At 39.2% G+C, this 17348-nt stretch overlaps 1 protein-coding gene across 7 annotated transcripts in view; it reads right to left on the reverse strand.

The window, feature by feature from the left end:
- The window catches only part of SMIM35 (small integral membrane protein 35), a 73248-nt gene that overhangs the window by 23358 nt on the left and 32542 nt on the right, over positions 1-17348 (reverse strand). The window lies entirely within an intron of this gene.

Genomic DNA, 17348 nt, shown 5'->3' on the forward strand with positions numbered 1-17348 from the left:
GTGAAAAAGCTAATAGTTATGGAAGACAGACAAAGATAATCCAGCCTAAGTGAAATTGGTAACCCTGAGTAGAGAAACCAATAAATTAAATAAAATGTTTTCAAAGATATAATAGAAGAGACTTTCCCTGAAATGGCATCTGCAGATTAAGAGTATATCAGGTTTTAGGGAATTTGATTCAGAATACTCAAGACCAAGATATTTCTACTAAAGTGTTGTTCTAGTTATTAAGCTATTGTTTCTCAACTTCAAGCCCACCCTCTATATTTGATTTTTTGATGCTGCAGCTGGAACTCTGCAACTCACATTTCTTCCTTGCCAGCTGGGGGAGGTCCTACCAATGGGGGATGATAGAGGGGGACTGAAAGTCTGGAGGATAAAGAAGGGACTTGCTCTGTCCGATCTGCTTCCTATTGCCTTCCTGTGGATTTCCTTCTTCTATCAGCATAACCCATTGCTTCTTTTTTACCCCAGCAGTTTCTTCTACAAGCAGTTGGGTCTAGTTTGCAGTTTTTCCAAATTCATAAAACCAATCTCATTACTCCTTTGCCCCCGACTCCAGAAACATGAGCCCCAGACTGCCAAATTGCCCTCCCCCTGAGGTCTGAGGCTCTCTGAGTTCTTCCCCTTGTTCTCCCAGTGGTAAGGGTAGGAGCTGCTTCTTGCAATTGCTACCTCCATGATACCTTAATGTTCTCTGTCTGCCTTTTCAGTTCCCAGTTAACAGTTCTGTGTAATAAATTCTCTCTGTTAAAATACCCGGTGTGGTCTCTGTTTCCTTACTAGACCCTGATTGTCCAGGCAAATATACAAAAATCCCCTGGGGGAAGGGCTGGGGGATGCAGCATAACTTAAGATGACCTCAAAGTTTGTCACAGAAACTTAACGCCAGGAGACAATGGAGCAAAGTCTACAAAGTTCTAAGGGGAAAAAAGTGAAACCTCAAAAATATTTTATCCAGCCAAGATACTCAAATCTAAAGACAATAGGCAGACATTCTCAACTATGAAAGAACTTAAGGAATAAAATATCTACATGCTCTTTTTGGTCCCAGGTGCAGTTGGTGGGGGGATTGGCACCACAGTAGCCCCGAGCAGGGTGAAGAGGGTGGCCATGGAGGAGAGCTGCTCAATACATGGGGTCTGATTCCAGGTGGGGCAAGGAGGGTGTCCACGAGGAGGGGCTGCCTGGTGTTAGGAGGCAGGGAAAAGTGGAGAGAGGAGGGAATCCATGTGGGAAGTGAGGGTAGTCTAACATGGGATTTCAGAGCCCAAGCAGGGTGAGGAGGGTATCCCTGCAGGAGTGGTCTGGCATGTGGAATGAGAGCCTGAGTGGGATGAGGAAGGTATCCATGGCAAGGTTGGGGAGGATGGCCCAGCAAGAGGAGTCAAGCCCAAGCAGGGTGAAGAAGTTATTCCCTGGGGAGTGGCCAGGCACAGGGTCAGAGCCCTCACAGCATGAGGAGAAAGGCCATGATGGGCAGCCCAGTGTGAGGTGTCAGATCCCAAGCAGAGTGGTAAGGGCATGAGTGCTGGAAAGGAGACAGCAGATACAGGAGTTGATTATATACAGGGGATTAATCAAATAAGTAAATACATTAAGAACAATGGAAGCCAGATTTCTCACTGTTGGAAAATGGAGTTACAAATACAAAAAGGAAGAAACCTAGAATAAACCCTGTGGCGTTATATTAGATTGGAGTTATTGGTGTGAATGCCAGGTTTTCTACCTGTATAAATAGATATATGAAATAAATGTAGATGTGTATGTATGTAGCTCTGCCCTCTAAGAGGGCTTGGGAGCAGCAATGCCCCAATATCAATGAGCACACCTACCACCAAGATCTTGGCTTCTAAATACCATTTTCCACTCTAAGAAACCGGGGCAACTTGGATAAAGGGCTGATTACAGGATTGGCAGGGAAAGTACAAGACGACCTTGAAAATTGCCTTTTGCCCCCCTCCCCACAAAAAGAAAGGCCTAAAGAATAATGGGGACATGTCAAAAGGATGTATATGCCAACTTTATTGGCCAAATCATGATAGTTTGAGCACCGAAATAAATAATAGCAGTAACAACCCATTGAATAAAATAAAAACCATAAATCCTTGCAGATATTAATTAATTAACTTATTAATTAAAAGTTTAGTGCACAGTGGTATATTTACATAGTTTCAAAGTCTCTCCTCACAAAATACTTACTAATTACACATAGAAAAAAGAGTAGCTTTACAGAGGGAAGCCTGGTAAACACCATCATAATCAAGTGGTCAAAGTGAACATCATCAGTAATGAGACACACAAACGGTGTGCCTCCTGGTAGGATGCAATGAGAAGAACATGACATGCCTGCCAAAGATGCAGAGCCTGAGTCTAATTGGGAAGAGACATCATATAAACCCAGACTGAGGGCGTACACGAAATAGCTGGCCTGCAATCTTCAAATGTAAAGGTCACAAAAATCAAGAGGAGATTGAGGAAATATTCCAGATTGAAGCAGACTTTAAAAACATGGCAAATAAATGCAACCTGTGGTTCTGCACTGGATCCTTTTGCTATAAAAGCCATTACTGGGACAATTGATAAAACTCGAATCATCTTCAGATTTTGATCATCGTATCATGGTTATGTAGGAAAACGTCTTTATAGGAAACACACTCTAAAGTATTCAGGTGCCATGGGGCATCAGATCAGTAACTCACTCTCAAATCATTCAGGGAAAACAGTTTTGGTTTTCTTGTTTTTTTACATAGTTCCAACTTTTCTACGTTTGCAATCATTTCAAAATAAAATTTAATAATGTTTTAAATGAAGTTGATCTCTGTTTACTGGTTTACAAAGCCTCCAAGATATTCTTTAAATGAGAAACCAAAGTTTAAGTGGATATAGTATAATGCACTTTTTATGTAGTTTTCAAAAGAATATATATTTTGTTACAAGTATAGATAAATAATTTTGCTGGGCAGATAGCGAAGAAAGATAATGTGTTGATCTGGGAGAGGGACTGGGTAACAGCGGGAAGGAGATTTTATTTTTCATTTTATATCTTCCTGCATGGTTTAAATTTTATTATCAGGTACATACATTATTCTAATTTCTTTTAAAAACAATTGGAGTTTTCTGGAAAGTGATATTATGTGCCATTTTTGCTTTTCTCTACATTTTTATTCACTCAAAAAAACTAATAACAAATAAATAATGGTAAATATTTCATGCACACATGTTTAAAAATGTATCTTTCTGTCTATAATTAGGGTAAAAGGTCGACAAGGATCAGATATCATTAAGTCAAGTTTTGAACAATTTCTGTGACTGAAAGTCTTTATCTGGTGTTTTATCTAATTTAGGCTTTTTAATTTAAAAATCTCTATGCGGAATTGTTCTTGGCTACCAATTAACAAGGATTCTAGAACACACAGACTTCAAGGTAGTCGTCTCAGGACCATGTTGCTGAGAAAAGAAGCCTCTCATTTGTTAATTTAGGTCTGTGCTTCCACTACTTCTGTCACCAAAACCTCACCCTTTGGAATCTGTCTTAAAATCTACCCTCCTGCAGTCAGAGAAACACGAACTCTATATGACGCCACTCATAGGTGGAAGTTAACATATTGACAAGGAGATCTGATCGGTGGTTACCAGGGAAAAGGGGGGTGGGGGGAGGGCACAAAGGGGGAAGAGGTGTACCCACAACATGACTAACAATAATGTACAACTGAAATCTCACAAGGTTGTAATCTATCATAACATTAATAAAAAAAAACACTTTAAAAAAATCTTTTACTGTCTTACTAGTCTCTTCAGTAAAAGATGAGTTGAATAAAATTTTTTATACACGTGAAAAAAAAAAAATCTACCCTCCTGTTTGGTTCTAAGACCTTTGACAAGTATTTTCCAAACATAAAGATTTTGGAAGTAATAAGTTTAAATAGAATTTAGATTTGATAAATCCCTGTGTGTTTTCTCCCATTTTTCTTTGTGCGCTGCCTTACTGGTACAGTCAAGGGGCTTTTCCTACTGTTGCTGTCCTTTGGCTTCCTAATAACATCCTCGCAAAATCAAGAAAGTCTAGAGCAAGACTCACATTTACTCAAACATGGTTAAAAGAGGTTTTAGTTTTCAATGATCTCTTGATAAGAGATGAAAAGAGAAGGCTCCTTCTCTCAAGGCGCGTAAAGATGAAAGTTTACTTGAAGTTTCAGAAGAATGTCAGACGCAAGAAATTGCTTGCAGAATTCTAGAACCCCTTGGCAATACAGAACAGAAGTGAAGAGTTTGGGTGCTGGTACCAAACAGACATGAGTCTGAATCTTGATTTTACCATTTACTTACAATATGCCTTTGAGCCAGGTGTTTGATCTCTCCCAAACTTGGTTTATTCACCTACGAAAAGGTAATAAAAGTACTGCCACCTGGAATTATTATAGATTTCTTTGAAATAATATATGTCTACCACAAAGAAAGCACTTAATAAATATTAACAGTAGTAATTGTTGCTGTTGATTACTTTTTTAAAAAGATCATCGCTGTCTCAATCTATATTCCCAATTTCACAATTCCAAATATGGGTTAAAACATGCTCAGAGACCACAATGTCAAGAGTAAAAGAGGGAAATAACTATTTTCTATATACACCAAGATATTCATCACAAGAATCCTAAGAAGAAAGAGGAGACAACAGCATTATCACAACATTAGCCCAAGGGTGGAGCTGTCAGCGAAACTTCCCTTGGAAATGTGTCCACCAGAGGGCCAGTTAGGAGGACGAGGCTGTAGTTAGGAACACAAGTGGTGAGGAGCTTTCTTCTGAAATTTACAACTTTCCCTCCGATTCCGCATCGGCTCTAAGCAGAGCTCAAGGACCACCCCCACAAGCCAGCTTTCTATGATCCAGACGGCATTCATTCCAACTCTCAATAAGTATTTATGGAGTCCCTAATCTGTGCCAGGTCCTGCACCAGACAATGGGCAGAGAGTGGTCAAGGCAGATGGGAGCCCTGCTCTCATGCGCCCAGGCTGGATGGGGAGGGGTACGTTAAACAGATAATCATCTTAGTAATCAGTTGATCAAAAACCTACGTTCTACGAAAAAGTACAGGGTGTCAGAGTGCCATTAGAACAAGGGGACCTGAACTATTCTGAGAGGTTAGGGAAGCCTTCTCAGAGGCAGTCACGTTTAAGCAAGACCTGAATCAGAAGAAGTTAAGAGCAGCATTTAAGGCAAAGAGAACAACATGTGCAAAAGGCTTGAAATAGGACAGAGTACGAGATATACACAACAAAAATTTGAAAGCCTAGTGTGAGATTAGAGTATACGTTGGTGTAGGAAAGAGGGGAGGGGTGGGGCAGGAAGTGGGCACAGAGAGAGAGGCATGAGAAGAAGTGGAAGAGATAAAGGGGGTCTTGTAGTCTGTGTTAAAGATTTTGTACTTTATTCTAAGAACAATGGGAAACCACTCAAGCATTTAAGTGGTATAATGTTGTGACCAAATGCGCTTTTTGTGAAAACCACTCTGACTGCTGTGCGTAGAATAAATTAGAAGAGAGCAAAAATAGAGATAGGAATGCCCATTGGGACGCAAGAGAAGACGGTGACTTGAACTTGGGTAATTATTAATCTCCGTCATGGGATACAGGGAACAAATAATGCAAACATCCAGACATCTCAACAAATACCTTTGGTGGAAGGAATATAGTATTAAGGCTTATATTCAGTTAATTAGGAAACTAGATTGGGCCAAAACAGGACTTTATTGCCTTGGTCCAGGAGCTCTGTAATAACTTCTTTAAGGTTGTTCAAGAATAGAGTCAGAGAGATAAAATTCTAGCATGACAGCATGAGGGGATCCACTCACCCACTCCCCAGGTGAAACTGGTAAAAATTATTTTGTAAAGACAACCATTTAAAGCTCTGGAAATGGTTCTAAGGGCAAACAGCAGAGAAACGTCTATGTTCAAGAAAATCCGTGAAAATTTGGTAAGAAAGACAAGAATCTGTGGTATTTGAACCAAGACCACGGCCTCCCCCTACTCAGCTCAGCAAGGTAGAGATTCCACTCCAGACCACTGCATCCAGGAACACAGGGCTCCCTCCCCCAACAGCACCCAGCTGGAGGGCTTTCTTCCCAGGAGGAACAGGACTTCAGCATTTCTCATCCAGTCCCCAGATACCATTGCTGAGGCTAAGTTCCAGGTGAATGCAGTAAAGAAGTAGGGGCTCCCTCTTCCACCTAGTCCCCTCTCATGTGCTGGAGGGGGCATGGCATGCTGAGAATATTGGGACCCTGATTGCCCTTGACTTAGCTCATGAGGCAATGGTTCCACACCATAAGAAGCAAGCCAAGAGGACCTCAGGCTGCTGCCCCACCCCCACTCCCATCCCCGCCCACTGATTATACAGCTCCTAGAGGTTTCAGAGAGAAATTTTCCGTTCTCCTCATCCCCACCTCCAGCGCCCTGGCTCAGAGATTTTTCCTGGGGGGAAAGCAGGCTATAAAACAGATAATGTTCATAATGTCTTTCCAAAGGAACTGCCTTCCTTTACAATAGAGCGTGGAGAAGTTCAAACCTAATATTTGCTCTCAAGACAGTGAAGGTTGTGGAGAAGAGCAAATGGAGGGAGATTCATGGATTTAATGAAGATACAGCCTAGACTAAACTGACTAGTTTGTAGGAAAGAACCAGGGAATAAGACAGCTGGGAGAAATTCTCATGGGGGCAGAACAAATATCAAACGTGGACCTCAGAAACTATTCCTTCAAAGGAATCCACAATTTGCTTGGATTCATTTATAGAGCAATTTATGCCCCCAGAGCGTTTTTGAAAACAATAGAGCAATTAATCAGCAATTAGTGCAGTCTAACAGCTAAGTACGTCAAAGAAAGAGGGCCCTACAAATGCCACTGTGATCCTAGGGTAACTGTGGGTATACTCAAAGCTGCGCCTCCCTGAGGAACAGCACCAGAGGCTGAACGCTGGTGGGGAGAAATAGACTTCACTAAAACAATCCAGCCAAGCACTGAAAAATAAACAAGAAATAACAACAACATGCCTGGAAGGGGAGGTATCAGCACCCAGAATTGCTACAACCTATCATCTAAAATGTCCAGTTTCCAACAAAAGCAAATATGTAAAGCATGCAAAGAAATAGGAAAGTATGAACCATACACCAGAAAAAAAAAAGCAGATGACATGAACTGCCTGGGAGAGCAATCAGATGTTGGACTTAACAGAAAATGTCTTCAAATTAGCCATTATAAGTATTTTCAGAGAACTAAAGGAAAGCATGATTTAAAAAGTAAAGGAAGATATGATAAAGGGAATATCAATAAAGTGATAGAAATTATGAAAGAATCAAATTGAAATTCTGGAGTTGAAGAGTACAATAACTGAAATCAAAAGTTCTTTATAAGGGCTCAACAGTAGATTTGAAGTGGCAAAAGAAAGAAGTAAAGAACTTGAATCACTAGATTGATAGAGATTATGCAAGTAGAAAACCAGAAAAAAAGAATGAAGAAAAGTGAACTGAGCCCAGAGAACTGTGAGATACAATCAGGTGCAGCAACATACATATAATCAGAGTATCAGAATGAGAGGAGAGAGAGAAGAGAGCCAAGGAAATATTCAAAAAAATAATGGCAGAAAACTTCCCAAATTTATTGAAAAATAACCTACATATCCAAGAACCTCAGTGAATTCCAGGTAGGATAAAGACAAAGAGATCCACAAAGAGTCACATCATAGCAAAAAAAAAAAAAAAGCCAAAAAATCACAGACAAGGAGAAAATCTTGAAAGCATCAAGAGAAAAATGACTCATGACTCACGAAGGAACCCCAATAAGATTAGCAGCTAGCTTCTCGGCAGAAGCAATGTAGGCCAAAAGTTGTAGCGTAAAATATTCAAATGGCTCAAAGAAAAAAATCTTTTGACTAAGAATCCTATATTCTGCAAAGCTATCTTTCAAAAATGAAGGTGAAATAAAGAGCTTCCCAGATAAACAAAAGCTAAGAGAATTTGTTGCTAACAAACCCACCTTATAAGAAATACTAAAGGATGATCTTCAGGCTGGAAGTAAATGATCCTAGATGATCATTTGAGTCCACACACAAAGAAACAAAGTGAATTATGTACCAGTAAATGCAATCATGTAATTATTTTTTAAAAGTATAAATTCATATTTCTTTCCTTCCTTCTTATAACTGATTAAAAAGTATAATTGCATAAATAACATATGTAATGTAACGTCAGGCCTATAAGATACAGAAATGTAATACATTTATCAATAACAAACAAAGGAAGTGGGTAGGAGCACTAAGGAAATGACTACAGTTAGTAAAATTATAAGTATAACAATGTATTGTTGGGTTTGTAACATTAATATAACATTAATAGATGTGATATGTATAACAATAACACGCAAAAGGAGGGAAATAGAACAGAGCTACATAGAAGCAGTGTTTCTAAGCATCACTGGAATTAAGCTAGTATAAATGTGAAGCTGATTCTGAAAAGCTAAGATGTGTATGGTAAACTGTAGAGCAACCACGAAAAAAAATAGTGAAAAAACATTAAAGAAATTAAAATGCTACATTAGAATATATCTACTTAAGGGCCAGCCTGTTGGCATAGTGGTTAAGATCGTGCCCTCTGCTTCAGTGGCCTGGGGTTTGCAGGTTCAGATCCCAAGCATGGACCTAGCACTACTCATCAAGCCACGCTGTGGTGGCATCCCACATAAAATAGAAGAAGATTGGCACAGATGTTAGCTCAGTGACAATCTTCCTCAAGCAAAAAGAGGAAGATTGGCAACCGATGTTAACTCAGGGACAATCTTCCTCACACACACACACACGCACACACACACACACACACACACACAAATCTATTTAATGCAAAAGAAAGCAGAAAGGAGGACTAGAGGAACAAGAAAGACATGCACTATATAGAAAACAAAAAGGAAAATGGCAGATATAAATCCAATTACATCGATAATAGCATTAAAGATGAATGCATTAAACAATAAATAAAAAGGCAAAGAAAGTCAGACTGGATTTTTTTTTTAAAAGATTTTATTTTTTTCCTTTTTCTCCCCAAAGCCCCCCGGTACATAGTTGTATATTCTTAGTTGTGGGTCCTTCTAGTTGTGGCATGACGCTGCCTCAGCGTGGTTTGATGAGCAGTGCCATGTCCACGCCCAGGATTCGAACTGATGAAACACTGGGCTGCCTGCAGCAGAGCGCACGAACTTAACCACTCTGCCACAGAGCCAGCCCCTCAGACTGGATTTTTTAAAAAGCCAACATGGTCCAACTGTATGCTGTCTATGAGATACAATTTAGAGCCAAAGATACAAATAATTGAATGTAAAAGGGTAGAAAAAAATATATCATGCAAACAGCAATCACAAGAAAACTGGGGTGGCTACGTTTATATCAGATAAAATAGACTTTAAAACAAAAAAATTGTTATTAGAGATAAAGAGGAACATTTCATAATGATAAAAGAGTCAATCTGTGAGGAAGGTATAATAATTATAAACATATATGTACCTAATAGAGCACCAAAATACATGAAGTAAAACTTGGCAGAAATGAAGGGAGAAATAGACAATTCAACAATAATAGTTGAAAATTTCAATACCATGCTTTCAATATTGGCTAGAACATCTAGACAAAAGATCAACAAGGAAATAGAAGACTTGAACAACACTATAAACCAACCAGACCTAACAGACGTCCTTAGAACACTCCATTCAACAACAATAAAGTGTACCTTCTTCTCAAGTACACATGGAACATTATCTAGGATAGACCATATGCTAGGCATAAAACAAACCTAAATTAATTTAAAAGGATGTAAATAGCACAAAGTATGTTCTCTGACTACAGTGGGATGCAATTAGAAATCAATAGCAGGAAAAAATTTGACAAACTCATGAATTGGGGAAATTATACTAAATATTATCCTAAATATGACCCATAACCAATGGCTCAAAAGAGAAATCAGAAAACACTTTGAGATGCATGAGATTAAAGATATACCAAAATTTATGGGGTGCAGTTAAAGCAGTGATTAGAGGAAAAATTATAGTTGTAAATGCAGACTTTAAGAAAGAAGAAAGATCTCAAATCAATAGTCAAAGCTTCTACCTTAAGACACTGGGAAAAGGACAAACTAAACCTAGAGCAAGCAGAAGGAAGGAAATAGTAAAGATTAGAGTAGAAATTAATGAAATAGAAAATAGAAAAACAATAGAGTACATAAAGGAAACCAGAAATTGGTTCTTTGAAAAGATCAGCAAAATTGACAAACCTTTAGCTACATTAACCAAGAAAAAAAAGAAAGAAGACTCAAAGTACTAGAATCAGAAATGGATGAGGGGACATTACTACCAACCTTACAGAAATAAAAAAAATTATAAAAGAATACTATGAATAATTGTACACCAACAAATTAGATAACTTAGATGAAATGGACAAATTCCTAAAAAGACACAAACTTCTAAAACTGACTCAAGAAGAAATAGACTGAGTAGACATAACAAGTGAAGAGATTAAATTGGTAATCAAACACCTACCCACGAAGAAAAGCCCACGCCTAGACAGCTTTATTACTGAATTCTACCAAACAGTTAGAGAATAATGAATACCAATTCTTCACAAATTCTTCCAAAAAATTCCCAAAAAACTCTTCCCAACTCATTTTATAGGACCAGTATTACCCTAATACCAAAACTACACAAAGACATAACAAGAAAAGGAAATTACAGACAAATATGCCTTATGAACATGGACACAAAAATCCTCTAGAAAATACTAGCAAGCCTAATCCAGCAACATATAGAAAGAATTAAACACCATGTCCAAGTGGGATTCATCCCAAGAATGCAAAGTTGTTTCAACATCTGAAAATCAATTAATATAATATATATATCAACATCATAAAAAACAAAAATGTGGTAAAGCCACTATGGGAAACAATATGGGGGATCCTCAAAAAATTAAAAATAGAAGTACTATATGATCCAGCAGCTCCACTTCTGGAAATATATCCAAAGGAAATGAAAACACTAATTCGAAAAGTTATCTGTACCCCTATATTTATAGCAGCGTTATTTACAATAGCCAAGACATGGAATCTAAGTGTCCATCAGTGAATGAATGGATAAAGAAATGGTGATGTATATATGCAATGAAATATTATTCACTCATGAAAAATGAGGAAATTCTATCATCTGTGACAATGTGGATGAACCTTGAGGGCATTATGCTAAGTGAAACAAGTCAGACAAAGAAAGACAAATTCTGTATGATCCCACTTATTTGTGGAATCTAAAACAAACTAAAACCAAACTCATAGAAAAAAAGATCAGATGTGGTTACCAGAGGCAGCTAGTAGGAAGAGGGGGAATTGGAGGAAAGTGGTCAAAAGGTACAGATTTCCACTTGTTAGATGGATAAGTACTAGGGATGTGATGTAATGTACAAGATAATGACTATAGTTAACAGTACTGTGTGATATACAGGAAAGTTTGAGAGAGTAAATTCTAACAGTTCTCATCACAAAGAAAACTTTTTTCTTTTCTTCTATCTTTTCTTTATATTGAATCTGTATGAGATGATAGATGTTAGCTGAACCTATTGCAATAATCATTTCACAATATATGTAAATCAAACCACCAGGCTGTACACCTTAAACTTATACGGTGACCTATGTCAATTATTTCTCAATAAAACTGGAAAAAAATAAAGTCAAACTTTAAAAAAATCACATGATCATCTCAATAGATGCAGAAAAAGCTTTTGACAGAATCCAACACCCTTTCATGATAAAAACACTCAACAAACTAGGAATAGAAGGGAACTTTCTCAAGCTTGATAAAGTGCCCCTATGAGAAACCCACAGCTAACCTCAGACAATGGTGAAAAGACTAGAAGCTTTCCTCCTAAGATCAGGAAGAAGACAAAGATGTCCATTCTTGCCACTTCTCTTCAACACTGCGCTAGACGTTCCAGTACAATTAACTTCTGCGATTAAGGCAATAGAAAGAAATAAAAGGCATCCACATCAGATAGGAAGAAATGAAACTATATTTATTCACAGATGACATCACCTTATATCTGTAAAAGATGCTAAGAAATCCACTAAAAAAGTGTTAGAACTAGCAAGCAATTTCAGCAAAGTTGCAGCATACAAGAACAATATATAAAACTCTGTTGTATTTTTATACACTTGCAATGAACAATCCAAAAATGAAATTAAGAAAACTTTCATTCACAATAGCATCAAAAAAGAATCACAACTAGAAGGACCCACAACTAAGATATATAACTACGTACTGGGGGGATCTGGGGAGAAAAAGCAGAAAGAAAAAAAAAAGAAAATTGGCAACAGTTGTTAGCTCAGGTGCCAATCTTTAAAAAATAATTTTAAAAAAAGAATAAAATACTTAGGAATAAACTTAATAATATAAGAGTAAAACTTATACCCTAAATATTACAAGTCATTGTTGAGAAAAAAAAAAAGGATCTAAATAGTTGGGGAAACATCCCATGTTTATGAATCAGAGGACTTAACGTTGCTGAGATGGCGGGACACCCCAAACCAATCTACAGATTCAATGCAGGCCTATCAGAATCCCAGTGACCTTGTAGAAATTGACAAGCTGATTCTAAAATTCACATGGAGGGGCTGGCCCGGTGGCACAGCAGTTAAGTTCGCATGTTCCACTTCTTGGAGGCCTGGGGTTCGCTGGTTCGGGTCCCAGGTGCGGACATGGCACCACTTGGCACGCCATGCTGTGGTAGGCATCCCACATATAAAGTAGAGGAAGATGGGCACGGATGTTAGCTCAGGGCCAGTCTTCCTCAGCAAAAAGAGGAGGACTGGCTGCAGTTAGCTCAGGGTTAATCTTCCTCAAAAAATAAAATAAAATTCACATGGAATTGCAAGGGACCCAGAATAGTTAAAAATAGTCCTGAAAAAGAAGAAGTGAAGGAGAGCTCACACTTTCCAATTTCAAAACTTAGTACCAAGCAAGTAATTAAGACAGTATGGTCCTGCACAAGGATAAACATATAGATCAATGGAATAGAATTGATTATCTCAAAATAAACCCATACAACTACGATCAACTGATTTTCTACAAAGATCCCAAGACTATTCAATAGAGAAAGGATGGTCTTTTCAACAAATGGTGCTCGGCCAATTAGACAGCCACATGCAAAAGAACAAAGTTTAACCCTTACTTCACACCATAGACAAAAGTGACCTCAGTTTGACCCTTACTTCACACCATATGCAGAAGTGACCTCAAAATGGATCAAAGACCTAAATGCAAGAGATAAAACTTTAAAATTCTTAAAACAAAATATAGGGGTAAATCTTTATGATCTTGAACTTGGCAAAGGATTCTTAGATAAGACACCCAAAGCAGAAGCAATGAAAGAAAAAAATAGATAAATGGACTTCATCAAAATTTTAAAATTTTGTTCTTCAAAAGACACCATTCTGTCAAAAGACAGAATGGGAGAAAATATTTGCAAATCATGTATCCAATATGGGACTTGTATCCAAAATATATAAAGAACTCACAACAATAATAAAAAGACAAACCAATTTTAAAATAAGCAAAGGATCTGAATAGATGTTTCTATAAGTAAGATATACACATGGCCAATAAGCACTTGAAAAGATACTCTCAGCATCATTAGTCATTAGTGAAAAGCAAATCAAAACCATAACGAGATCCCACTTCACATCCACTAGGATGGCTAGAATCAAAAAGTCAGGTAATAAGTGATGGTGAGGATGTCGAGAAATGAGAACCCTCATACATTGCTCGTAGGAACGTAAAATGGTGCAGCTCTTTGGAAAATAATCTGGCCATTTCTCAAACATAGAGTTACCATACAATCCAGCAATTCCACTCCCAGGTATATACCCAAAAGAACTGAAAACATATGCCCACACGAAAACTTGTACACAAATGCTTATAGCAACATTATTCATAATAGCTGAAAGGTAGACAAAACCCAAACATCCACCAACAGACAAATGGATAAACAGAATGTGGTAAGATCCATACAAAGGAATATCATCTGGCCATAAAAAAGAATGAAGTACTGATACATGGTACAACTTGGATGAACCTTGTAAACATTACACTAAGTGAAAGAAATCAGTCACAGAAGTCCACATATTATATGACCCCATTCATATGAAAGTCTTGAACAGGGAAATCTTCAGAGACAGAAAGTAGATTATTGGTTGCTTAGGGGTGGGAGGGATGGGAGGGTAAGGGGGTTTATAGCTAAAGGGTATGTGGGGGTTTTTTTGAAGTGACAAAAATGTTCTAAAATTGACTGTGTGTCCCAAATTATGTGGGAGTGAGTAGGATTAAAAAGAGACTTTCCAGTTTTGCCTTAGTATTAGATTGAACATTAAAAATTGCCATTTTGGGGCTGGCCCCATGGCCAAGTGGTTAAGTTCACCTGCTCCGCTTCAGCAGCGCAGGGTTTCACCGGTTCGAATCCTGGCCACAGACATGGCACTGCTCATCAAGCCATGCTGAGGCAGCGTCCCACATGCCACAACTAGAAGGACCCACAACTAAAAATATACAACTATGTACCCAGGGGCTTTGGGGAGAAAAAGGAAAAATTAAATCTCTAAAAAAAATAAAATAATTAAAAATCGCCATTTTTGTAAGTCAAGAACAGCATATCGGTAATTTCATACCATTTTAATTTTTGGCAACAGGAATATTTGCGTAATAAAAAATATTACTGGGACCAGCCCTGTGGCCTAGTGGTTAAGTTTGGCGTGTTCCACTTCAGCGTCCTGGTTCGGTTCCCAGGCGTGGACCTACACCACTCGTCAGTAGCCATGCTGTGGGGGTGACCCACATACAAAAAAGAGGAAGATTGGCACAGATGTTAGCTCAGGGCAACTCTTCCTCAGCAAAAAAAAAATATATTACTGAAGAAAACTAACCAAACATGTAATAACAATAAAAGAACAAGTATCTTCCTTTTCAAAACTAGACACGGGGGCTGGGAAGTGATGAATAGGTGGAACACAGAGGATTTTTAGGGCAGTGAAAATACTCTGTATGGTATCCTAATACTGGATACGTGTCATTATACATTTGGCCAAACCCCTAGAATGTATAACAGCCAGTGAACCCTAATGTAAACTATGGACTTTGGGTGATAATGATGTTTCAATGTGGGTTCATCAGTTGCAACAAATGCACCACTCTGATGAGAGATGTTGATAATGGGGTCACGTGTCGGGTGCACGTGTGGGGTGAGGGGGTGTATGGGAAATGTTCGTATCTTCCCCTCAAGTTTGCTGTGAACCTAACACTGCTCTAAAAAAATTAATTCTTAGTTTAAAAAAAGACACATTGCCCCCCAAATTTTAACCTCCCTTCCTCCTAGTCTTTCAATCCAGTATCATGAATGAGCCGACAGGACATTTCAGGTAGATTTTCCTAACTCTTGGCCACCAGAACCAGAATACTCGCTTTAGTAAGGTGAGATCATAGAATAAGACTTGGAATCAGGCCATTGGGAGGGTGAAATGTCACTTTGGGAAAGATGAAGTTTCAGTCTTCGCCTATGTCAAAATGGAGATAAAAATACTAACTTCACATGATTATTGGGAAGATCAAGTGAGACGTGTGTGCAAAAAGAGGAGTAGAATGGTTCCTGACACACAGTAGATATCCAGTAAGTTACTTTCCTTCACTGAAGGTGAGATATTCTAGAAAAGCACTAGAATGTTGGCAGCTTTGCATTGATCTCTCAGCAGCCTTTGACCCCTAGGACAGAAATCAGAGAGGCATCAAGCCACTTGAGCCCACAGAGATCTCCACCTTACTGATGTTGTTCAAAAGTCTGCCTTTGATCCCTAAGGCAAGAACGAGGGAGAGCAGAAACGGTCTCTTGACATATCATGACCTCCCATGACACAACAAGGCTGAGGGTTGGGTCCCTTTCTCTTTAACTGATGTCACATGGTCAACACCACTTTTAGATTAGATGGCTATGTAGTCTCCTTCCAGGCACACAGGAAGATAAGCATCTCCCTTGATGCTGATGATAGGGTTTACAAAGAACCAAGACGAGGCCTCAAGGAACTCTAAGTCCTGGCACCTGGCTCTGCAGAAATGCAATCTTAACATCATTTGTGGTTCCCTGGGCCTCATCATACCCCTGTGTCTCATAGACCCCAGCTTCCATCTGAGTCAAGTTCTCCCCACAATTTAGGCCAGGAAGAGGATGTGTAGAGCTTCGGAGTCCCCTAAGGATCTTTCAAGGAATTTTGCTACCTGGGACCCACTCCAGACCTGTCTAATCAAACTCTGCAGAGATGGAGCCCAGGAAGGTGCAATTTCCCGGAAACTCCCTAGAGGATTCTCTTGCAGCCAGACTGCCACCATTTGGGTCTGAAGGACAGAGGGATGGGTCTTCCAAAGTCTCTTGTATGAAAGTCAGTATAGGGAGTTTCTCAAAGAAAGTAGTTCCAGTTATCTCACACTGAAGAGCAAGAAGGTGAGAGTCATATTGAATGTACTTAAGGTTAGACAGGAAGGTGTTTACGTTTGGAGATGTATTGTTCTGAGTAAGTGTTTAAGGTAAATAAACATTTCAGATTTCTCGGTAGATGCCAGTCCCAAGAATACTTGGTCTTAGTACTTCTCTGAGCAAGATAGAGTCAGTGAGAAAATTAGAAGTGAGCCTCATTTCTACTAAACGAGCCTTAGGAGTAAATTGACTGCTAAGAGTTACCCCCACTCCTAACATGGTGATCTTGAGAGAAATGGTCAAAAACGTGTCTGGCAACAGAGAGACAGAACAGAGATAGAGAGACAGAGAGAACACACAAGACTGAGCCCCGGCCCCAAGTCGGGCTGTTGAGGTTGGCATTCTAGGGCCTTCCTAGCAGATGACACCTGGAAGGTCAACTCTGGTCCCCTAGCTCTTCCTGAATGGAGTCGTGGTGGTGTCCCAGTAGAGCCAAGATGTCACCCAGGGGGAGGCATGTGTAGTACATCGGCAGCCAGCCCCAGCCATCTTGGAGGGCCCCAGATCTTAGACCGTCCTACTCCGAGACCAAGGATTGGGAGAGATGGGGAAGATGCTGCCTCTGCTTGAAGAGTCTGGCCCGCATAAACAGAGAAGCAAATAAAATATTTCAGCTGCCACCAGTTTGGGATATCCACTGTGGTACTCACCTTGTGGGAATCAAGGCAAAGGTCCCTTTAGATCAGCTTGAGCAAATGACTGCTGTGGGCTGGGGATCCCTGTGGCCCTCCACCCCACCCCAGGATGCCAGTTTCAGT

Source organism: Equus caballus, chromosome 7, assembly GCF_041296265.1.
Source record: "Equus caballus isolate H_3958 breed thoroughbred chromosome 7, TB-T2T, whole genome shotgun sequence".
Taxonomy (NCBI): Eukaryota; Metazoa; Chordata; class Mammalia; order Perissodactyla; family Equidae; genus Equus; species Equus caballus.